Source organism: Pseudorca crassidens, chromosome X (genome assembly GCF_039906515.1).
Source record: "Pseudorca crassidens isolate mPseCra1 chromosome X, mPseCra1.hap1, whole genome shotgun sequence".
Classification (NCBI taxonomy): domain Eukaryota; kingdom Metazoa; phylum Chordata; class Mammalia; order Artiodactyla; family Delphinidae; genus Pseudorca; species Pseudorca crassidens.
Genome location: NC_090317.1, coordinates 12,031,365 through 12,057,556, shown reverse-complemented (window position 1 = coordinate 12,057,556; position 26,192 = coordinate 12,031,365). Strand labels below are relative to the sequence as shown.

At 38.0% G+C, this 26,192-nt stretch overlaps 1 pseudogene; it reads left to right on the top strand.

Annotated features, from left to right (window-relative positions):
• Positions 1 to 4,377: 4,377 nt before the first annotated feature.
• LOC137217325 (histone deacetylase 1-like) lies at positions 4,378 to 6,009 on the top strand (annotated as a pseudogene).
• Positions 6,010 to 26,192: the final 20,183 nt, after the last annotated feature.

Sequence of the window (26,192 nt, the reverse complement as noted above, 5' to 3'; positions counted from 1 at the left end):
GTTAAGATTAATTGCTCCTTCCTATGGGCTTCCATAACATTTTAAAATAAGTTTATTGAGGTTTAACTGACATACAATATTCTGTACATGTGTAAAGTGTAAAAGTGGATGATTTTTGACATATGTATACATTCATGAAATCATCGCCATAATCAAGATAATTAATATTTACATCAACATAAAATGTTCTCTCTGTTATTCCATAGAGGGATAAATGACAAAGATCCTTCCCTGAAGGAAATGAATGTCAAGTGAAAAACATGTAAAGAACTCATTTCAGATGGGCTAGACAGAATGAAACTGCATACAGTGCACTGTGTTTTCTATTCAAGATTTTCAATTCCTGAAAGAAAGAATGAATCTTATTTACTTGGTGTGGATCCTGTGCCCACCCCTGGATCAACAACTGTGGCCAAGGGATTAGGATCTCATAGAATTAACATGACCACTGTTGGCCTATCGCCTCTGCATATAGGGGCCATTCCCAGAGAAAGGAGAATTGTAAGCTGGGGCACCATTCCAAGAGGTGTTTACTATAGGATGATAGAGGTTAAGAGACAACCAACATCAAACAAAATATGAACCTTAATTTCCTCTTTCTTACTCTACCACATCTGCATTATACTGTTGAACTTTCTGTCTGGTAGAAATTTTGATTCATAGTGATTTGCCTTTCTCTAGGAATTTGAAAACCCTACTTTTTTGACATAAAATTTGTATGTCTAATTAGCTACCTTTAATTTCTTGTCATTCATTTTTGAAATTGTCTACTTCAGAGTTAATGCCACAAAATTTGCATGTCTACTCAATTCTAACCCTCAACGAAACACACACACACACACACACACACACACACACACACACACTCACACACACACTCACACACACATGCACATATACAGCCTGCCTCTCTCCAGGATTCTTTGTGTATCTGTTTTGTTTTGTTTTTAACCAGGCAATTTACCTATGTGCAATTGTGGGCGTGATATAATGACTTTGTGGGTGGAGAATTCAGTTTGTATCAGTCTCCAAGTAGTTCTAAGAACCAGGAATAGAGAAAGTATTGTAGATTCTGGAGCTGTTCCTGTTTTGATCCTTAAACAGGATTAAAGGAAGAAAAATTAAAGAGACTGAGAATGGAGTGAACTAGGTTTTTTCTGGTCTGGAGATATGAGGATCGGAGCCATCTTTTTAAGGTTTTAAAGGGCATGAACAATTTCTACAAAAGGAATTGGGATTAGTTGTTCTTTTTGCAGCAGAACATCACAATACAAGGAACTGAATTTACATCTAAGCAGGAAAATTGTTCCTTAGTCATAGGAAGGAACTTTTTTGCTTGTTGGGATGTTAAGTTGGAAGAATGGGTAACTGAGGGTAAGTGGCATTTCTGCTTCCTGGAGAGCTCTAGAGAAGGGCAAATAATCCTACATTGTACCAAACTGTACTGATCCTACACTGTACCGAAGTTGAGGAAAACAGAAATTTTCTCAGACTTTTTTACAACTCTTCAACTCTGCTATTCCTGATGATTTCCAAATGCTACTCCATTGGCGGCAAGTATCACTTAAAGACTTCTCTGGAAAGAGAGACCTTGTAGGCTCTTTTCCAGGTCTTTTGTAGTTTAGTTGTCTCTCAAGTCGAGTAAACATTTCCTCACTGGATATTCACTTATTTGCACAATGCATAAAAATTAGACATACTTTTGGATCTATTTATATATCACGTGTTGGGCTTAATTAGCCTGAAGTTTGAACAGATAATAGCATTTTCTTTTATGGCTCTCCACCCTGGGGATTGCAATAATTATTAACAGCAACAAGGGATTTCAATAGTGAAGATACTGGTTTAATAATAACTCAGAGTTCTTTAAAGAGACTCAGGGAGTCCACAGAGGCTCTCCCCTCCCTTCTCCAAAGTCATAAAATGACAGTAGCAAAAGAAGTGGAGTGTAAAGAAATTTAAACTATCCTCTGATGAAGAGCAGAGATGTAACTGTGGGTAGGCCTTGGGCTGGAGTTTCTACAGTGCCCCCACCAACCAAAAAAAATATAATAAAACCAGTCTGTTTAAGGAAAAAAAGGCCTCCCCTCATCTCCACCATATGCAGATGTCTTTCAAAAGACTTGACCAGCCTGTGGGAACAAAGTATTTGACCTCCGAGACACCATCCTAGCAGTGTTTGAAGGAGCTTGCTAATCTTAAGGACCATGCCACACATCAAAGGAAAGGAAAATGGTAGCTTTTTGACAAAGTACTCTAAAGGAAGGCTACCATGTGGTCTTTAGAAAGTTAACATTTGGCAGAGCTTGGCTAGACTGTGAGATCTTCAAGGGCAGAGAAGTTATTTGGTTTCCCTCCCCATAGAGGATTATGGGAATGCAACATAATGGTTAAATTATAGACTGAACAAAGCCTAATTTGTGAGATAAGGCTATAGCTAACAAGGATATATTCATGTTTTCCAAAGGCAAATGGCTTCATTCACCCATTACTTACTAAGTACTTCTGTGTTGTGCAGTGTGTTAAGAGCTAGGGATTCAGTCCTGATAAAGACATTATTCCTGTCCTAGAAGGTCTTACACGCTTGGGTAAGGGGTGGGGACTGACTAGTAAACGGGTGATTAAAATGCAGCTAGTCAGGTATTTCCATATGGGAAATATGGGGACAGTGGGATGGAGTACAGAGGAGGGGCAAGCGCTTTGCCAGGACTGGGCAGGGGAAAATGGAGGTAGGCATGGATTTTGGAGAATTTGCTATTTTGTATGCTCTGTGCCACAAGTCCTCTCTGTTAGAATGACTAAGAAATGCTGAATGAATTTTAATTTTCTTTAATGTTCCAATTCTTTTTTAATATTTAACTAAAATTAATTTTTTGCAATGCACCATTACAGAAAAAGAAAGGAAAAAATTTCCAATTCCTTATTCAATAGGTAATTTCCTACATGAATGAGATGGTGTCAAATGAAACACATTCATTCATTCAAAAAATTACATCTTAATGCCTCAAGAGGAATGTGAGCAAGAATTCACCAGACAGAACTTGGAAAATACTCCACCGAGCCCCACTGAGCTGTCCTTGCCAAGGCGAAGGACAGGTAATTTGCCGTGACTAATAGAAAAACATAAAGAACATTAATATGAAAAATGAAAGCATAATCCATGGTATAACAGGCAATGAAACCATTCGCATAACTGATTACTCTTCAAGGTAACATGTTCTTCCTCTCAGGAATCTTTTTCTTTGGCCCAGTCTTTTAAAAGCCTGCTAAAGTGACATCACTTGAAAGGTCATGGGAGCAGCTGTCTTTATCCTCGTGTCCAGAGAGTGATACTGGGACACTCATAATTTGAGGAAAGAATTATTAAAGAAAATACTTAGAGACCTTGGCGATGTTATATGTTCCCTCTGAACATCCTGAGACATAATATTAAGAAACAATGATTGTAATATTAGTGCGTTTTAATTTGAAACTTAGTAGCAGGCTATTAGAGGACCTAGGGTTCAATCTTAGCTCCACTGCATGTTAGCTTTGTGTACTTGGACAAGTCACTTATCTCCACGTGATTCTCAGTTTCTTTATCAGTAAATTGGAGATAATATGATCTCCTCTGCTTATCTTGCAAGGTTGAGAAAAACCAAATAAAAGAGCACTAGTGGAAGCTTTTAAAGACCATAACGATTAAACATAAAAGGATTATTAGGAAAATCCTGACTAATTTTTATGTTGTTAGGTTAGGTCATACCAGCTTATCAAAGTGAATTGTTTTGTATATATTGTTCTTCTTGAAGTTCAAAGAAGAATAGAGCAAATTATGTCCCTTTATAATATGGAAACCTTTGATCTTCTGAAGGTAGTTATTTCCATAGAAACTCTAAATCTGCTGTGGGAACATCCCAAATGCTCATATCCTCCCATGGCTTTGGGTGATAAAAGAGGCAGATACAAGGCAGAATTGGCAAACACAGTAGCCATTGTGTGCTGACAGGGCCAAGGTGACTTATGTTTTTTTTTTTTCAATGTGTTGTGGGCCTTGATAGCACATTAATGACTGGCTAGTGTCCTTACCCTGTGTTATCTTATATGGACAACCTACCTGAAGTCTAGAGGGTGGTATATTGTAATGGCCAAGAGCAAGAGATTTAAGGGAAGGTAAATAATTGCTTTAGATCCTGGCTCTGCTATTTAATAGCTGTGTGATCGAGAGTAAGTTACATAAACTCACTGAGCCTGAGGTTCCAGGTCCCATTAAAATGGACATGACAGTAGTATACAACTCATTTAGGGATGTTGGGAGGATTGAATGAGTTAATATCTGTAAAGAGGCTGAGCAGAGCCGCTGGCAGGAGGGCAGAGGGACCTACGGAGGGGAGCAAGATGGCGCAGACTCAGGGCACCAGGGGGAAAGTCTGTTACTACTACGATGGGTTTTTGTGAGAATCCAGTAAGAAAATGAATGTGAATGTGCTTTGACACCATAAAGTGTAATGACGTGCAAGAGGTGAGCTGTGGCTTACAATAATTCTGAGTAGTGATGGTTAGTTTTCTGTTGTGGGAGTGAATTCCCTGGAGATATAGTGAGGGGATGTTGGAAATTACGTTGGATGTAGTTTCCAATTATGTTGTATATTATGGACAAGGCCACCCAATGAAGCCTCACTGAATCTGCATGACTCACAATTTGCTCCTTAACTATGGCCTCGACCGAAAGATGGAAATTTATCACCCTCGCAAAGCCAATGCTGAGGAGAGAACCAAGTACCACACTGATGACTACATTAAATTCTTGCGCTCCATCTGCCCAGATAACATGTCCAAGTACAGCAAGCAGATGCAGAGTACAGCAAGCAGATGCACCATTCTACGTTGGTGAGAAGTGTCTGGTATTTGATGGCCTGTTTGAGTTCTGTCAGCTATCTCCTGGTGGCTCTGTGGCAAGTGCCCTGAAAATAAACAGTAGACGGACATCGCTGTGAATTGGGCTGGGGGCTTACACCATGCAAAGAAGTCCGAGGCATCTGGCTTCTGTTACGTCAATGTCAATGATATCGTCTTGGCTATCCTGGAACTGCTGAAGTATCACCAGAGAGTGCTGTATGTTGACGTTGATATTCACCATGGCGATGGTGTGGAAGAGGCCTTCTATACCACAGACCGAGTCGTGACTGTGTCCTTTCATAAATATGGAGAGTACTTCCCAGGAACTTGGGACCTATGGGATATTAGGGTTGGCAAAGGCAAGTATTATGCTGTTAACTACCCTCTCTGAGATGGGATTGATGACGAGTTCTATGAGGCCATTTTCAAGCCAGTCATGTCCAAAGTAATGGAGATGTTCCAGCTCAGTGCAGTCGTCTTACACTGTGGCTCTGATTTCCTGTCTGGGGATCAGTTAGATTGCTTCGATTCGACCATCAAAGGGCAAGCCAAGTGTGTGGAATTTGTGAAGAGCTTTAACCTGCCTATGCTGATGCTGGGAGGAGGTGGCTACACCATTATAATGTCTCCCGGTGCTGGACTTATGAAACAGCTGTGGCCCTGGACATGGAGATCCCTAATGAGCTTTCATACAACGACTACTTTGAATACTTTGGACCAGATTTCAAATTTCACATCAGTCTTTCCAATATGACTCACCAGAACACTAATGAGTATCTGGAAAAGCTCAAACAGCGACTGTTTGAGAACCTGAGAATGCTGACCCGCATAACTGGAGTCCAAATGCAGGCCATTCCTGAGGATGCCATTCCAGAGGAGAGTGGTGATGAGGATGAAGAAGACCCTGACAAGCACCTCTCACTGTGTTCCTCGGACAAACAAATTGCCTGTGAGGAAGAGTTCTCTGACTCTGATGGGGAGGGAAAAGGAGGTCGCAAGAACTCTTCCAACTTCAAAAAAGCCAAGAGAGTCAAAACGGAATATGAGAAAGAGAAAGACCCAGAAGAAAAGAAAGAAGTCACAGAAGAGGAGAAAACCAAGGAGGAGAAGCAAGAAGCCAAGAGGGTCTGAGCAGACCTCTCCAGTTCTGGCTTCTTGCCAAGTTCCCCACCTTTATCTTGCACCCCCTCGGATTTTATATTTTCTATTTCTCTGTGTATTTATATAAAATATATTAAATATAAATATCCCCAGGGACTGGACAGGAACCAGGGCCCCGAGCTCAGGGCACATGTGTTAGGTGAAGCTTTTCTAGTAACTGCCTCACCACCCATCCCTCCTGAATTCTTAATTTTGAACCATAACGGGTGCCAGGTCTGGCTAGAAGGGATACACTTAAGCACCCATAGGACAAAATCTTGAAGTGCCTCTTAGTAGCTTTGAAAAGGTGCCCTTATTGAGCATTTTAGAAGGGGTGACTGGATCTTCAGGGACTCCCTGGTCTTTTCAGGCTCCTTAAGGTAACATCAGCCATTTTTAGATTGGTTCTGTTCTCATACCTTTCTACTGGCCCCCAGTAAGCCAAGAAACTCACACTGCCTGCCCTCTCTGTCCTCCCACAATTCTGCAGGTGAAGATTGTTAGTCCAGTTTCCTTTTTGAGATACTGTTTTCATTTTTGTGAGAATCTTTGTAATAAAATGGTACATGTCTATACACTAAAAAATGTGTATATACAAAGAGGCCGAATCCTTGGTATTCAACAAATATTAACTATTTTATTAGTTAGCCCTCAACATCTGGGATGGATGGGAACAGTAAGAGGTTGTTTCAGGTGAGAACCATCACATCGAATTATGGAGATAAGAGTAATGGAGCTGAAAGGAGCGATAGAAACAGTGATTGAAAACATAGCTCTGGCATCGTAGAGTCTAGGTTCAGAGTCCAGCTCTATGTGACCTTAGACAAGTCAGTTAACTCTCAGAGCTTCACTTTAAATCGTGAGGATCATATTCATTGCTTTTTCACAGGGCGGTTTTGAAGGATCAATTATGTGATGCATATGAAATGCAAAAGAGGATTGTCCCAATCATGTGCATCTGTTATAATTCCTATCGTTAAGTGGTCTTCTGTCCTTCCACCTTTCGCCATGGGCAGAACTGTGAAGTCCTAAACAGTCTGACCTCATGAGTTGAGTCCCACTGAGTTGGAATTAGTGCAAATGTACATGTAGACTCGTGTCCTCCTTTGTACTGTCCTGGAAGGATAGGTCTGCTAAAAAGTGAAAGATACCATGCATATATGGCCAATTGATCAAAGGTGCCAGAGCAATTTAGTGGAGGGAAAATAGTCTTTTCAACAAATAGTGCTGGATCAACCAGACATCAATACAGGAAAAAAGTGAACATGAAATTTTACCTTGTGCCATACACAAAAATCACCTCGAAATGGATAATAAATGTAAATGGATTCTCAATGGAACTAAATATAAAGCCCCAAACTCTAAAGTGTTTAGAAGACAACATAGGAGAAAATCTTTGTGACTTTGGGGTAGGTAAAAGTTCATAGATAGAATACAAAAAGCACAAAAGTATTTAAAAATGATAAATTTAATGTTATCAAAATTAAAAACTTTTGCTCTTTGAAAGATATTGTTGAGAAAATGAAAAGTCAAACCTTGGAATAGAAGAAAATATACACAGCACTTACATCAGACAAAATACTTATATCCAGAATATATAAATGCCTTTTACAACTCCTTAGTGAGAAAACAACCAATAAAAATGGGCAAAAGATTTGAACAGATATTTCATGAAAGAAGATGGCCATGAATAGCCATCAAATGAATGATACAACCTAGGCTGAATTTAAGAGGGGTGTTGTGTGGACCCCATAACAGTTAGGCTGGCATTTGAGGGGATGGGCAGGGAGAGAGGGCAACCCTGCTTCTTCCCACCACCTCTTCCCATACATTTCTCTATTTTCTCCTTTCCTTTTGCTTCTTATTATCCTCTTGTCCTGAGGAGAAAAGCTTTTGGAGGGCTCAAGTTCAGTGGTCTGTATTTGTCCTAAGGTCATACAGCTGGTTGTAGGCAGAACCAGAAGCCAAAGCCTAGCGTCCTGACTTCCTGGGTGCGGATTCTTCATGGGCCAATGAAAGGAGTGTGGCCTGGGGTGCCGTGGGCCTTGTTGGTTTCCCTTTCTTTCCACCTTCAGATTAAAGTTGTGTGGTTCTTTAAAACTGGCAGTCCAGCAGAAGTAGAGCCAGTGTTAGTTGCTGAGATCTAGTAGGTGTTTCTGTTTCACCCTGAGTGGCAGAATTACACCTTAGAACTTTGGGCGAAGATCAGCGTTGGCTTTTGGCCCCCTGAATCAAGGCATAAATTTATATAGCTGTAGCAGAGTTGTGCTTTCAAGCTGATGTTCTCAGTTATTTGTAAAGTTTTGTAAAATATTTCTCTCTTGCCGGTCTGAAAAAAAAATCCTTTCCCCAGAACTGCCTAGAATCATCTGCCACTAACTAGCTGTGTGACCTTGGGCAGTCACATCCCTCTCTGCACCTCAGTTTCCTCATGAGTAAGACTGGGGATTGAACCAGTTGATCTCTGAGGGCCCTTCAGATTTGACATTTTCTACGGTCTCTTGTTCCACGATTCTGTCAACTGCCTTAACATTGAAATGCCGCCAACATATATTTAGATATATTTTTTGCTGTCGATTTGCAGTCTCTGGGATTCCTCTGCCTTGTTTATTGCTTCCTTAGAGCTGTATTGCATAATTTGCCTGCTTAGGATCTTGCTGTTTCCTATAGGTGGTGTCTGAAAGGTGAAGACGAGTATTCAGTGCAGGAGCCCAGCCACAGACCCATCCCTTTCTGACAACAAAGCTATGTGTTTCTCCCTTTTCTTGTCCTCTGCCCCTCTTCCAGTTTGTTCCATTGCTACATTTGGGTTATATGATTACATCTGCAATAGCAGGCACAGATGTTTTTATGTTTTTCTCACTCAATTGTATGGTTAATGGTGAAATGGATTTTTTGAGCAGATGCTCACGTGTGGGTGCTATTCTTTTCTCTACTGATACATTCTCTACACAAACAGCAGATTGTGTGTCTGGTGTGAGTTTGAGCCTACCAAGAGAAGAATTCAAGCTGAATAACACTGGGCTGATTTTCAAGCTCCTAAAAAAATAATTCAGGCACTAAATTTGACAAACTCTTTGTAGCGCCCCTGCAGCCCAGATCCAGACCTGTATCTCCAGCCTTTGCCAGTTTTACATGAGGAGGCCGAGATTAAGCATTTGTCCTTTGAAGGGCTGCCTTATGAAGGAAAATGATAACAGATTCATTTTCAAAAGAGCTGGACTCAGTTGCTCTGTCACTGTGACCTCTGAGACTCAAGGCATGTTATTTAACCTCTGTTTCTTCATCTATGAGATGGAACTGACAATACAAAGCTGGTGTGGATCATTGAAAGAATTGCCAAGTAGCAGAGGTCCCTGCTTAAGTCTAATCCATGTCCACTACTGGGCATGTACGGCTAATTGGAACTGACTGACCAGAAGTCTATTTGTACAAAGGACTGAGAAGCCTCCAGGGAGAGAGGCACATCTGTGGAAGGGTTAAGAGCTTGGGTTTAACCCAAATTTCAGTAGTGCCAGGGTTTCTCATCCTGGGCACTATTAAAATTTGGGGTCAGATAATTGTTTATTGTGATGGCTGTCCTGTTCATTGTAGGATGCGTAGCAACATCTCTGACCTCAACCTAGTAGTGCACCCCAGCCCCCCTCAAAGTTGTGACAACTAAAATTGCTTCCAGATATTGCCAAATGTGCTCTAGCGTGGTAGGGGCCCAACTGAGAACCACTGCCTTAGAGGCACTCAATACTGGCTTTAAATTCACTTACTCAATGTCATGCAGCTAGTAACCCCCTGTGCTTCAATATTCTCATTTGTAAAATGGGGGCTTAGCTATTTTGCAGAAATGATTGTTGAGTGAATTAAAACAACAGATTTGTACAAACCTTGGCACATAGTAACACAGTAACTCCCTACCACCATAGGACCTTTGGTTGTTTCTTACCTTTGTCTAAGATACGCTCTTTCTCTCACCCTGTGTCTATCTTGTCTCCAGCTCATCCTTCAGATCTCAACTAAAGAGCCATTTCCAAGAGGAAGCTTTCCTTGATTCCTCAGACGATATCAGAGTTCAGAGGACTCGTAGCACTTATTTTGTTGACATTATACATTATAAGACTTGGGGGATCATTTCATTAACATCTGTTGGACTGCTAGGCTGTAAGCTTCATGAGGGCAGGTGCTATGTCTCTCTTGTTCACTGTTGAATTGTCAGAGCTCTGGACAGAGCCTGAAACAAAACATGCATTTAATAAAATATTACTGAAGGAAAGGAGGAAGAAAGAAATGAAGAGCTCAACAAACATTGCAAATATCATTAAACTTTAATTCCTCTAAGGAGTTATAGGCAGCTGATCAGCCCAGTAAACAGAATTCAGTGACAGGAGAGGAACAGTAGTTTTTTCTGTTTGTTTGTTTTTATTGAAATATAGTTGATTTACAGTGTCATGTTAGTTTCAGGTGTACAGCACAGTGATTCAGTTATATATATATACATATATGTGTATGTATATATATATATATGTATATATGTACTTTTTCCAGATTCTTTTCCCTTATAAGTCATTACTAAATATCAAGTATAGTTCCCTGTGCTATACAGTAGGTCCTTGTTGGTTATTTTATATATAGTAGTGTGTATATGTTAATCCCAAACTCCTAATTTATCACTCCCCCCCTTTCCCCTTTGGTAGCATAAGTTTGTCTTCTATGTGTGTGCGTCTATTTCTGTTTTGTATATAAGTTCATTTGTACCTTTTTTTTAGATTCTACATATAAGTGATACATACGATATTTGTCTTTGTCTGGCTTACTTCACTTAGTATTATAATCTCTAGATCCATCCATGTTGCCGCAAATGGCATTATTTCATTCATTTCTATAGCTGAGTGTATTCCATTGTATAAATATACCACATCTTCTTCATCCATCTGTCAATGGGCATTTAGGTTTCTTCCATGTCTTGGCTATTGTGAATAGTGCTACGGTGAACACTGGGGTGCATGTAACTTTTCGAATTATGGTTTTCTCTGGATATACAGTAAGTCCCCTACATATGAATGAGTTCCATTCTGAGAGCACATTCATAAGTCCAATTTGTTCATAAGTCCAACCAAGTTAGCCTAGGTACCCAACTAACACAATTGGCTATATAGTACTGTACTGTAATAAGTTTATAATACTTTTCACACAAAAAATACATAAAAAACAAACACAAAAAATAAAACTTTTTTTTTTTTTTTTTGCATTACGCGGGCCTCTCACTGCTGTGGCCCCTCCCGTTGCAGAGCACAGGCTCCGGACGCACAGGCTCAGCGGCCATGGCTTACGGGCCCAGCCGCTCCACGGCACGTGGGATCCTCCCGGACCGGGGCACGAACCTGCGTCACCTGCATTGGCAGGCGGACTCTCAACCACTGCGCCACCAGGGAAGCCCAAGAAAACATTTTTGATCTTACAGTATAGTATCTTGAAAAGTACAGTACAACAGCTGGCATATAGGGGGTGGCATCGAGTGAACAGGCAAGAAGAGTTACTGACTGGAGGAGGGAAAGGAGGTGGGAGGTGGTAGAGGTGAAGGATCATCAGCAATAGGAGATAGAAGGCAAGCTGCAGTTTCACTCATGCCTGACATTGATGGAGCACACGTTCACATCTTTTGAAAGTTCACAACTTGAAGGTTTGTATGTGGGGGACTTACTGTATGCCCAGGAGAGGGATTCCAGGATCATATGGTAGCTCCATTTTTAGTTCTTTAAGGAACCTCCATACTGTTCTCCATAGTGGCTGTACCAATTTACACTCCCACCAATAGGGTAGGAGGGTTCCTCTTTCCCTACACCCTCTCCAACATTTATTATTTGTATACTTTTTGATGATGGCCATTCTGACTGGAGTGAGGTGATACCTCATTTTAGTTTTGGTTGCATTTCTCTAGTAATTAGCAATGTTGAGCATTTTTTCATGTGCCTGTTGGCCATCTGTATGTCTTCTTTGGAGAAATATCTATTTAGTTCTTCTGCCCATTTTTTGATTAATACACAGAAATCTATTGCATTTCTATACACTAACAATGAAAGATCAGAAAGAGAAATTAAGGAAACAATCCTATTTACCATCACATGAAAAAGGATAAAAGGCCTAGGAATAAACCTACCTAAGGAGGCAAAAGACCTGTACTTTGAAAACTATAAGACACTGTTGAAAGAAACTGAAGATGACACAAACAGATGGAAAGATATACTGTATTTTGGGATTGGAAAAATCAATATTGTCAAAATAACTATACCACCTAAGGCAAACTACAGATTCAATGCAACCTCTATCAAATTACCAACATTTTTCACAGAACTAGAACAAAAAATTTTACAGTTTGTATGGAAACACAAAAGACTCCAAATAGCCAAAGCAATCTTAAGAAAGAAAAATGGAGCTGGAGGAATCAGATTCCCTGACTTCAGACTATACTACAAAGCTACAGTAATCAAAACAGTATGGTACTGGCACAAAAACCGACATATAGATCAATGGAACAGGATAGAAAGCCCAGAAATAAACCCACGCACCTATGGTCAATTAATCTACGACAAAGGAGGCAAGACTATACAATGGGGAAAAGACAGTCTCTTCAATAAGTAGTGCTGGGAAAACTGGACAGCCACATATAAAAGAATGAAATTGGAACATTCTCTAACACCATATACAAAAATAAACTCAAAATGGATTAAATACCTAAACGTAAGGCCAGATACTATAAAACTCCTAAAGGAAAACATAGGCAGAACTTGACATAAGTCTCAACAATATCTTTTTGGATCTGTGTCCTGGAGTAATAGAAATAAAACCGAAAATAAACAAATGGGACCTAGTTAAATTTAAAATATTTTGCAAAGGAAAAAGTAAAGGAAACCATAAACAAACCCAAAAGACAACCCACGGACTGGGAGAAGATATTTGCGAACAATGCAACTGACAAGGGATTAATTTCCAAAATATGCAAACAGCTCATACAGCTCAATATCAAAAAAGAGCAGTAGTTTTAAGGAAAGTCTGTCACTCAAAACTCTCTCCAGCTTGGTTCCCATAGACTTTGTGGGATTTGGTGAGGCGCAGTAAATGTAATACCTCTTTTCTACCCCAGTTTGGAACTAAAAGATTCAGACAGATGGAGATCAACAATATCATCTTCATTCCTAAAAACAGCTGGATTTAGAGAACATAGTTTAGGTGTGCAGCAAGAATGAACCTCCTAATTCTGCACCCCAGAATTAGCTAGAGTTACCTAGTCAAAGGAAGCACTCAACAAATGCAGCACACTCCATCCAATGGGGCCCTGCATCTCTAAAACTCATGGTGTGCAGAACTAAGACTATTAGCTTCCTGACGGCAGGCCTGTCCGAAAGGGAGAAGCAAGAAGTGTTAAGCTGAGTGAAGACTGTCTTCCTCCTGGGGAGAAAGGCCAGTAGTATTACTCCAGTGTATGTCCCCCCATTTAGGAACATGATACCATGGGAAAGAACATCACTCCACCTCCACTCCTGCCAACAGATTTATATCTGTGTCCAAAGGAAATAGAGAATTGGGAGCAAAAACTGGCATGGGTATTTCATTAAAGAGCCTGTAATATATTGGGACTCAAGAAGTATTGCTCTGGGACTTCTCTAACTAATTACAGTGTAGAAAGGTAGAGAGGTGATCTTCTCCATTTTTCCACAGAACTGCAGCTGTGGCACATTGAAAGCTCCAGTACATTGATCTCACCAGTTGTTTCTGGGAGAGAATGCAGCCCCCATGGAAATGGTAGTGGGTTCCTCCAAATGTGGGTGTGATCTGTGGATGAAGTAGTACTCAGCGTAGGGCTTTCTAGTTCAGGAGAAGAGGCCATGCTTAGTTGGCAATTTTCAGAGGCTAGTATTACAAGGACCAATGAAATGATTCATGCACCCCTATTTTATTTTATTAAAAATTTTTTTGAACTTTAGTTTTTCTTTTACTTTTTATACCATATTCAAAGGTTACTTTCCATTTAACGTTATTACAAAATATTGGCTATATTCCCTGTTTTGTACAATGCATCTCTGAGCCTATCTTACACCTAATATTTTGTACTTCCCACTACCCCACCCCTGTAATGTCCCCCCACACTGGTAACCACTAGTTTTTTCTCTATATCTTTGAGTCTGCTTCTTTTTTGTTATATTCACTAGTTTGATTTATTTTTTTACATTCCATATATGTGACATCATACAGTATTTGTCTTTCTTTGTCTGACATTTCATTTAGCATAATGCCCTCTAAGTTCATCTGTGTTGATGCAAATGGCAAAATTTCATTCTTTTTTATGGTTGAGTAGTACTCCATTGTATATATATACACTGCATCTTCTTTATCCATTCATCTGTTGATGGACACTTAGGTCATTTCCTTATCTTGGCAATTGTAAATAATGCTGCTGTGGACATTGGGGTGCACTTATCTTTTCAAATTCGTGTTTGTGTTTATATATATATATATATACACACACCCACCCACACACATATATATATATATATAACCAGGAGTGGAATTGCTGCGTCATATGGTAGCTCTATTTTTAGTTTTTTGAGGAACCTCCATACTGTTTTCCACAGTGGCTGCACCCATTTACATTCCCACCAACAGTGTATGAGGATTCCCTTTTCTCCACATCCTCGGCAACATTTGTTATTTGTGTTCTTTCTGATGATAGCTATTCTGACAGATGTGAGGTGATATCTCATTGTGATTTTGATTTGCATTTCCTTGATGATTAGTGATGTTGAGCATCTTTTCATACGCCTGTTGGCCATCTGCATTTCCTCTTTGGAAAAATGTCTATTCGGTTTTTGTGCCCATTTTTTAATCGGGTTGCTTGTTTTTTTGATGTTGAGTTGTATGAGCTGTTTATATATGTTGGATATTAATCCCTTATTATATATATTATATATAATATTATATCATTTGCAAATATCTTCTCCCATTCAGTAGGTAGTCTTTTCATCTTGTCAATGGTTTCCTTTGCTGAATGTACCCCTATTTTAAACCCTGAGCTATGTAAATCAGGCAAATTTGTACATGAGTGCAAAAGCTCTGTAAGCTGTAAATCCATTCAAATGCGAAGGGCTATTGAAATTTTCCTTTTCATGGTTTCATTTGTTGCATTTCCAACCTGATACACTTTTAGGACCTCAGGTGTTCATGATATTTTAGTGCCCATTTGCTGTGGTGTGGCTACTTTTCAGAATCAAGACAGATGGGTAGGTAGGCATGGTGGCTTGAGAACAAAATAGAATGATCCATGCCAGTACTCAACGAAGCCTTGGTGTTCTTGTACAGTCAGATACATTAAAATAGTTATTCACTAATTTATTCATTAAACCTCAACTTACTAAGTAGCCTGTGGGAGGCTTGCTTTCACCAGTTTTAAATTGGGAATAATACCAATAGCTCATTCTCAGGCCTGTTATGCAGATTTAAATGAGGTAATGAATGCAAGGTACTTACTATAGTTTCAAGCACATGTTTGTTTGTTTTAATCCATAACACTTATTACTACCATTATATTATACAATATATTTCTTTGTATATAGTCTACTTTCCCCTGCCAAAATGCAAGCTCTATGAAGGCAGGGACTTGATTTTGAATCTCCAGAGCCTTGCAAAGTGGAGGTGCTCAATAATTATTAGTTGAATGAATTAATGAACACTCAATAAATAAGTTTCCCTAAATTCCAGACTCATGTGTGCTATGTCCTAATCTTCATTTCTGCTTGAATGACCAATAGACAACTTAAACCTATCATGTCCAAACTAAACCCTTGGTTCCCACTGTACCTCCGTCCTCTCAACGACAAATCAGCTTCTCTTTGTATTTTTCATTTTAGTAAATGGTAACTCCATCTTTCCAGTTGCTCTAACCAACAACTTTAGAATCATCCTTAGGTACTTTCTTTTTCTAATCCTTCATTTCTAATCTATCAGCAAGTTCTGTTCCCTCTATCTCCAAAATATATCTAAAATATAACCATTTCTTAGAGCTTCCACTGCTATCTACCTAGTCCAAGTCACCATCATTTCTTGCCCAGAAAATTGCTTCTATGATTATCATCTAATTGTGTTCTTCTTATCATATATTTATTTTTTAAAATATAAATATGATCATATCACATCTCTGCTCAAATGTTCTGAAAACCTCCCAAGCCACTGTACTTAAAATACCACTCCTGCACTTTATTCCTTTACTCTACTCAACTTGTCATAATATATATCACTACTTGATTTTATATGATTTGTTTGGTTATCTATTGCTATCCAGTAGAATATAAACTCCAAAGGGTCTTTGTAATTTTCTTCATATATCCTTCAGTCTAGAACACTGCATGGCAACAATGATGACGGATGTCTGTCATGTGTGTGACTGTGTGTCTGTGTGAATGTGTGGCTGTATCAGTGTGAGATTATGTGTGAGTGTGATTGTGTGAGTATATGTAGTAGCGGATGAGAGTGAGAATGTGTGAAGGTTAGTGTTAGACAACTTGTAAGAGACTTTTGGAGTGAATGTTTGAGCGTGGGAAAGTGTGTATGTGTGTGAGACCTGCAAAGATATATTTGACAGAATATGTGAGTTAGTGTGCCAGAGAGAGTGTGTATTTGTCAGTGTGTGTGAGTGTGATGATGTGTGTGTATGTGTATGAGTGTGTGAAGGTGTTTGTGAATGAGTATTTACAAGTATGTGAGTGTGTCATGTGTGTGTAAGTATCTCTCGCTCAGAATTCTCCCCAGACCCTTGTGCGGTCCTCCCATACTACAAACTCACTGAGTAAAAGATTCTCCCAAATGTACTCCTCTTCCTTTGTTTCTCAGGAAAGGCACTACTAGCCATCTCATCACCCAACCAGAGATATGGGAATCATACTCCAGTCATTCCTCGTTCTTAGCTTCATATCACCAAATTTCAAATCGATTTCCTCTTTTCTGTTTCAACTAAAAAGTTCTGAGTTGAGGCCCTCATCTTCTATCATCCTCAGAAGTCTCCTGGTTAGAGTCCTTGTTTCTAGTCTTGAAACACTGCCTGAGGCCATTCCAGAACAACTCATGGAAGTGCTGGGGTATCAGTTAGAGATTCAATAAATGCTTCTCAATGATGCTGTGGAGGTAATTCCTGTGTTGTTTGGAAGATTGCATGAGGTATGCTCTGAGGTCCTTTCCAACACTTGAAAATCTGATTCTTTGCCCCAGTCCCACCAAGAACTAACACTACAAAAGGGTCCACCGTCAATATGATCTTTGATAACAGCTTTATCTACTTTATTCATTAGCATTGGATCAGATGAATAAATGAGAGTATTTAGTGGGCACCAGGAACTTCTGCCAAATCCCTTATCAGGTAGGGACACGATGCTACTAGCAAGAAAAATGGGAGGAGCTCACTGGCTTTAGTTTTTCTCCCCCATCTGCCCTGTTTTAGAATATTAGTAATCTCACTTTGTGCTTTACATCTTAGGGACCTTAGGTTTTAACTGAATGTCCTTACTCAGTCATGCTTCACAAACCCCAATTTCTGGCCACAAGATTTCCACCTTAACATACATTCAATCACTTCATTCATTCATTCAGTAATTACTAAACATTTGCTATATGCCAAGGTATAGTGCTGGATACCAGAGTTGGGAGAAAACATATAATAATGTTTAAAACGACCATCTATTTAGTTCCAGCAAGGTGATAGGCACTGTAGAAAAAAATGTTTTGCATTAATATAATTTAGTCTTCAAAATAGCCTTGTTGCTACAGATGAGAAAGGCGAGGCCCAGAGATATGAGGTAATGTGTCCAAGTTCACACAGTAAGAGGTGGAGCTTGGATTTGAACCCAAGTCTAACTCCAAACCACATGGTTTTAACCACCATCTATATCTCCTTTTATACTGCCTGCAAGGTATTTGTAAAAATCTGATGGAAACTCCCTTACCTTTCCACATTGTCTGACAATCCACATTTCACTAATTTTATGTTCTTTCTTATCTTTATACAATGGAAAGATTTCATTCTTTTTTATGGCTGAATAATATTACATTGTATGTATATGTATGTATATATCACAATTTCTTTATCCATTCATCCATCTATGGACACTTAGGTTGTTTCCATGTCTTGGTTATTGTAAACAATGCTGCAAGGAACATAGTGGTGCTTATATCTTTTTGTTAGTGTTTTTGTTTTCTTCGAATAAATACCTACAAGTGGAATTGCTGGATCATATAGTACTTCTATTTTTAACTTTTTGAGGAAACTTTATTTTTTTTTCGATAGTGGCTGCACCAGTTTACATTCCCACAAACCGTACACAAAGGTTCCCTTTTCTCTGCAGCCTCACCAACACTTGCTGTCTCGTCTTTTTTATAGTAGCCATTAGAATGTGTGATGTGATATCTCAATTTGGTTCTGATCTACATTTCCCTGATGATTAGTGATGTTGAGCATTTTTTCATGTACCTGGTAGCCATCTGCATGTCCTCTTTGGAAAATGTCTATTCAGATCTTCTGCCCATTTTTAAATCAGATTGTTTGCTTTTGTGCTATTGAGTTGTGTGAGTTCTTTATTTATTTTGGAAATTAGCCCCTTAACAGATATATGATTTGCAAATATTTTATCCCATTCAGTTGGTTGCCTTTTGTTTTGTTGATGGTTTCCCTTGCTGTGCAAAAGCTTTTAAGTATGATGTAGTCTCACTTACTTATTTTTGCTTTTGTTGCTTTTGCTTTTGGTGTCATATTTTAAAAATTATCACCAAGACCTATGTCAAGGAGCTTATTGCCTATGTTTTCTCCTAGGAGTTTTATGGTTTCAGGTCTTATGTTCAGTCTTTAATCCATTTTGAGTTAATTTATGTGTATGATGTAAAATAGTCATCCAGTTTCATTATTCTCCATGTGGCTGTGCAGTTTTTCCAACACCTTTTATTGAAGAAGGTATACTTTCTGCATTGTATACTCTTGGCTCCTTTGTTGTAAATTAATTGGCCATATATGTGTAGGTTTACTTCTGGGCTGTCTATTCTGTTCCATTGATCTATGTGTCTGTTTTTATGCCAGTACCATACGGTTTTAATTACCATGCTCTTATTTAAGGTTCACACTCCACTTGAGTTCTGTATCTTAGTCCCTGTTCCCTTCTCAAGGACCTATATATATTTCCTTCTTTCTTGAATATTTACTAGGTCATTCCCATCAGCATGTAAATATGCTGTAGTATCTTCAACCTTAAGACCAAAAAACTTCCTTGACATATGACACATTCCAGAAAACTCCTCATTTCTTGGTTCCCCTTCACACCAAAATGTCTTAAAAGATTTGTATGTACTCACTTTAATTCCTCACCTTCCATCGTCTTTATAACCCCTTTATATCAGGCTTTTATTTCTATCATTCAACTGAAATACTCTTAGCAAGGTTACTGTGACCTACCACTTGCAAAAACCAAGAGTCAATGTTTTTGTCTTCAAAGACTTGACCTCTTAGCAACATTTGTCTCATGTGATCACTTCTTTCTAGAATAACATATTTTTTTCTTTGCTTCTCTTTTCCTCCTGCCTTATGGGTTCTCCTTTTCAGCCTTTGCTGGCTCCTCCTCCTCTGCTGACTTGGTTCTGGATAACCATCTCCATCTATACAATCTCCCTAGGTAGTCTCACTGAGAACCATGGGTCTGATAACTACTATATGGCAAGGGCTCTCAAACTTATGTCCCCATTTCTGACCATTCCTTTGAGCTTGTGGATCCAACTGTTTACTCGCCATCACTACTTAGATGTCTAATAAGCATCTCAAGCTTAACATGTCCAAAACTGAACTTCTGATCTTCCCCATCCCTAGTAAATCTGCCTCTCTCATATTCTCCTCTATCTCAGAAATGCCAACTCAATTATTCCAGTTACTTAGGCCACAAACCTCCTTGACTCCTCTTTTTATCACACACCCCACATCCTATTCCTTAGGAAATCTTCTTGTTTCTATGTGAGGAAAGAATTAACACAGAAGATCTGGTTGCTTATACCTTGCGTGTCGAAGGAAACTGGAACCATCATTGACCCTTGGTCAACCCTTGGAAATGTGACCCTCAGAATGTTCTTTATGTCAGTGATTTATGATTTAATTGTGTTTTTGTTCACCTGGAGAAATGAACTCTGCTGTACCAGCTTGACAGTTTGCTTTGCATAAGCATGAAGTTCAATGATGTGCACCTGGTTGTATTGTTGGAATCCCAAGTTTCCATTGCCATGGTTAGTTATGTAGTATGATGTGCCTAAGTGACCAGCTCTTAATTATAGCCTCAGGCCCAAAGACTCAGATGTGCCTTCCTGGACTGATACATTCCACACATGTCCCCATAGTTTGCTTCTAGACACATAGCATGCACTGTGTGGCCCCAGATGGGAAAGGACATGGAAGCCTGTGTTTAGCCTCTTAGACTTTGCCCAATGAATATCTTTGCCTATTGCTTTTGCTGTGTATCCTTTGCTGTAATAAACCTTATCATTCGGATTAAGCTATTGAGTTTTGTGAGTCCTTGTAGTGAATTAACAAACTTGAAGGTGGTCTTGGGGTTCCTGAAACACTCTACCTGCAAAATATATCCAGAATTCAACTACTTCGTACCATCTTTGCTGCTCCCACTCCAGTCCAAACTATCATTATCTCTAGTTTGGGATAATGCAACAGTGATTCCACCCTTACTTCCATATAGCCAGTTTTCTAAAAAGCAGCCAGAGTGATCTTCAAAAAATGTAAATCTTATTCCATCACTCTGCCATTGAATACCTTCCAATGACTTTCTACCCTATAATAGAGTAAAAATCATGCTCCTTATCTCTTAGCCTACAAGGTCCAACATGATCTGGCCTCCTGACATCTCTCTGAAATAATCACTTACCATTCCCTCCATTGATCATTTTGCTCCTCTTTTTTCCTCGAATACCTCGAGTTCATTCATTCTGGCAGAAGCTATTCTCTCTGGAGATCTAGCTCTAGCTCTTTGTCTATATCTTTCCATGGCTAGCTCCTTCTGGTCATTTAGGTCTCAGCTCTGATGTCACCTCTACAAACCACCCTAGCTTTTAGCCACCCCCCCCCATTATTTTATTCATGCCACTTATTAATGTCTGAAATTATCTTGTCTGTATTTAGAACACAGTCCACTTGAGGGCAGACTTTGTCTTTCTCATTTACTCATGTTTTCCAAGTGCCTAGAGCAGTGCCTCTCTCATAGTAGTAGGCATTCAGAAAATGTGTGCTAATTGAATTGAATGAGTGAATGAAATACGAAACAGCTTTCAGCTCTAAGGAAGTCCCTATTGGGAGGTTTTTGTATTTTGTTTTATTTTGTTTTTTATTTTCTGAAGCATGCTGGAAAAATGTTTAGGTAGGCAGTGTGTGTATAAGGGCTAAGAAATTTTCTGATACAGTGCAAGCTCCATCAACTATATTATTCATTGTCAGGTCCTCAGTTCCTGGAGCAGCACTAGCTTATCATAGGTGCTCAAGAAAGATTTGTTGTATAAATGAATGGTGTCTAACACAAAGTGCGCTTCATAAATATTTGGAGAAAAATAAGAATTTAAGACATATAGCAAATACTTGCATGTATGATTTATGTCTTTCCCCTTCTCATGTTCCACATTTTCCTCCCCACAATAAAAGATATTTTCCATTCTTTCAATCAATATTTATCAAGGGTCTAATTTATACTAGTGATATTATGATATAAATAATTATCCAAACTAACTTATTAAAAGTATTACAAAACAGAACTTCTTTAATAGTTGAGCTCATCTTATATCTTTGTTAACTGGGCAGTAAGAAAATTGGTGGAAGACCAGAATCACACTATATCATGCAGTATCATAGATTTTGATTCCACATCTAAAGATATATACATAGGGAGAGAATTAAAAGGATGAAGCTGGATAAAAGACCTAACAATAGTACAGACCAGACTGAACATTTTTTGTCTACCCCTAAAGCCCATGTCTACTGCTGGGATTTTAAGAAAGTGTTTCTATGAAGTTCAGTGCACTTCAATAAATTTTACAAAACGATTAATTGCCTTGGTCAAATAAGTTGAATATGCAACTCTGATAGCATTATTTGGATGCCTGCTTTTTCAGTAAAACGTTACAGGTCAATTATTGGCTCAGAAAGGCAAATTATTTCAAGGGTTTTGGGACAATGAATAATCCTTGCAATGTCTAGGAAACTCAGGGGTGCCATAATGAACATCCGTGTACATACATCCATTTATATTGTTGAGGTAGATTTCTACAAATAAAATTGATAGATCAAAAGGTATGCACTCTTAAAAAGTTCATAGTTACTGCCAAATTACTTTCCAAAATGGTTAGAGCAAATTTATACTCCTGCCAACATCGTTGAGCTATTGCCCTTTTCCTGTACCCTCTCTAGCAGTAGCTATCATTAGATCTTCTAATTTTTCCACTCTAATTTTCAAAAAATCATATCCCTTTGATATTTCAATTTTCATTTCCTTGACAACTACTGAGGTTGCACATATTTTAGTATGTTTATTATTTTTTAATTCTGTGAACATTATATTCACATGCTTTGCCTATTTTGTATTGTATAATTATATTTTCTATAATAAATAATTATTGTTTGCAGGGTTTTTGTGTATTAGAAGTGAATGTTTTGCTTGTTATTATATTTTTAAATGCTTTATCCTCTTTATTGTCATCTGAATTTATAGAATCTTTTGATGCATAGAAAATTTTAATATTTATGTGGTTAAAGTGATCACGTTTTTTATTTTATCCCTTCTAGATTTTTTATCTTGATGGGAAATCCTTACCCATACTAAATTTACAAAATATTATCCTCTTACTACGTCTGGTTTTTTTCCAGTTTAATTTTTAATCATTCTAAAATATATGTAGGTAAGAATCTAAATTAATTTTCTTCCAAAGATGTGTATTCCAATGGATTTAATTAGATTTACTGAATAATCCTTTGTTCCCTCACCTCTCTGATTGCCCCCATTTTAATATGTTTCATTCCTATATATACACGGATCTGTCCCTTGACTCTCTTTTCTGTTCCACTTGTCCATTTGTCTGTTCTTTTGTCAATACCGTAGTCCTTTGATTACAGTGGCTTTACAATATATTTTGAGATCTGATAGGTCAAGTCCTCCCATATTATTCTTCAAAAATGTCTTGGCGCTTGTACATTTCTTCTATCATAAGAATTTTAAATTTTTTATGATTGCAAAAAAGTCCACTTAAATTTTGATTGAAAATAAGTTAATATGCTAACTAACTCTATTGCTCAGCATTGCTATTATCAACTAACATTAAATAAATAACTCTTAGCTCTTTAACCATAGAGACTGCTATTCAGGTGGGAAAATCATCTTGATTGCAAATCAAAATTTGCAATTCATGATGTCTGATCCTGTGATTTGCTGCTCGTATGTTTTCTGTATCTGTAGCCTCCTACATGTCATTACTGATGAGTACTCACATGGCTATTTTGTGCTTGTGCCAACTGCTGTGGAGGACACTTGCTTTATTCCTGGAGGTAAGCCCCTGAACCCTCCAAAATAAGTTTCCTCTAAGCCACATGGTCTACATTTTATCTCATGCCGTATTAAATATCCTCTATGATATTTTTCAGAATCTAATCCAAACAACAGAAACTTAATTGGGATTTAGAAATTTATTACAAGTTTAAAGTATTGTCTTCATTTCCAAGAATCATGGTATATCTATCCATATATTCAGGTACTTTTATATGGCTTTGATCAGTTCTTACATTTTTTCATTATAACACTTATTCCTTGGTACTTTATAGATTTTACAGCAATTTTGAGTAGATTTTCTTTTTCTTTCTTGAATTTCAATTTCTAATTGTATACTGTTAGCATAAAACAAAACTTATCTTATTTCTAGCCAACTTCCTAAATTTTCTTATCCTAATAGTTGATTTACCCAAGTAAGATTTTGGATTTTCTAGGTATACAATTATAACGTCTTAAATAATATTAATTTTGTCTCACGTTCTAAAATGTATACCACATATTTAACTTTGCTATCTTATTTCATTACCTACTACTCCAAACAGATAGAGGAAAATATTTTTTATACTAATGCTCAATAGTTTTAGAGATCATCTGAATACTATGCAGCCGTTAAAAATGACCTTATTGGAGAATACTTAATGACATGGGAAATACTAGTCACACATTAATTTAAAAAAATACAGAATTGTTTTTGGAATATGATGTAGTTTTAAAACACAGACACACACAGAGACACATACACACAGGCACATACACTATCACATTCAAAATGAAATTCAAAATGAAAAAAAAATCCAAGGTGACTATATGTCAATATAGACTGTATAATTATGCAATGATAGAATTTTTCCTTTTCTTTATATTTTTAGGTATTTTACAATTTACATAATGAGCAAATATAGTTCTTGTGATCAGAATAAAACCATAAATGTTATTAAGAGCAAGATAGAGGTTTTTTAGGGGTACTGCTACCAGACAGCAAGAGGAGCTTCTTACTTGGTCTGCAAGTTCTAGTCATTAAATTCCAAAATATTAACTGCAAAGAGTTTTTAATATAATGGAAGTTGCACAATATCCTGTCTTTATATTTCTATGACGCTAGTTACTATCTTCGTAGCTTTGTGGAATGCTGGCATTGCAACTCTCCTTTAATGCAAACTGGCTCTGCCAATGCCATCTGCAAAACACATCTGCGGCAAAATGGCTATCTCATTGGATATAGGTAGAGAAAAGAAGCAATCTTTGCTGAGCACTGCCTAGAAGACTTTCCTCCATTACTGAGAGTCTGTTCCCCCCTAGAGATCCTCTTCTGCTTTTTCTACCATAAGTCATCCCCTTAGCTGACATAGTTCCATTTAAAATTGGTCCCTTTGCAGGTTCACTGGTACTTTACTCTATTTCATGCAGGTTATAAAACTGGTTGTAACTTTTGTACTTGAGTAGAATTAAATAACTTTCAGTCTCATCCTTTATAGCCTTTGCCCACTCCTCCTACAGAGATTTTATTTAGGAAAGATGTTCACCTGAATTTGCTATTAGCTGTAAGTCAGCCAATCTAAGCATGGGAGCATCTTAAATCCTGGGGATGGAGGCTCCTTAGATTTTGTTGTCTGTGGCCTTTGATTTCTTTCCCTCCTGGTGGAAATAGATCGGAGGGCACTGAAGGTTAAAGAAACCTCATAGAGTAGAGGCTGTCAAAGGCCCATTAGGTGAAATCTAAGATAGGAATCCCAAAGCTCACCAAGTTTGAAACTGTAAACTTTCACTCAAACACTTAGAATATAGGTATGTTACTTAAGCCATTTGTTTTTATGTTAGAAAGCCCCAATTGTTTTATCTTGTTAAAGAAGATTGTCATGGAAATGTTAATCATTAACTGGATTGCTATATACTGAGTTTGTACCCTGGCTTTGAGCAAATCAGGAACATCCCACACTTTGATCCATGTTCGAAGATTTGGATGATATTTTCTTCATTTCTTTTATTTCCTAACAGAGATGCTGCTATTGAAAACAAACTGTTGCTTTGTCAAAGCACATATTCTGTTACTCTGTGTTATTTTTACAGAGCCTAATAAAACATTATGCTACTAATCAAAGGTGATAGATACAAAGCATTGTTTTGTCTTCTGGCATTATGGATTATGCTAATGGCCATCTGCCCATAATTGATATTTGTTCTTCAGTCACAAAAAAATAAACAGAATCAACTATAAAAGACAACTATTTTGTTGTGATAGATGCTCTGCAGTTGTCTTTTATTCTCCATTTTGTTTTTCATAATTTCTTAGTTCATTATTTAGTAGTATAATACTTTTATAGCACTAGGACTGTCACTGCATTCCAAATGGGGATTTGAAATATATTGTATAAACACAGAGATGTCACCCCTAATATGCTCACCATGCAGCTGGGAAAGAACAATCAATCCAATAACATTTAAGACATATTGAGGATAATATTTTTCTTTTGTTTTCACACATGTTGGAGGGTAACTCACACTTTAATTTTCTGTAGAGTAAGAATTGGTAATAAAGAAATCAATCCAGAGAGACCTTAAAAATGGCAGAGG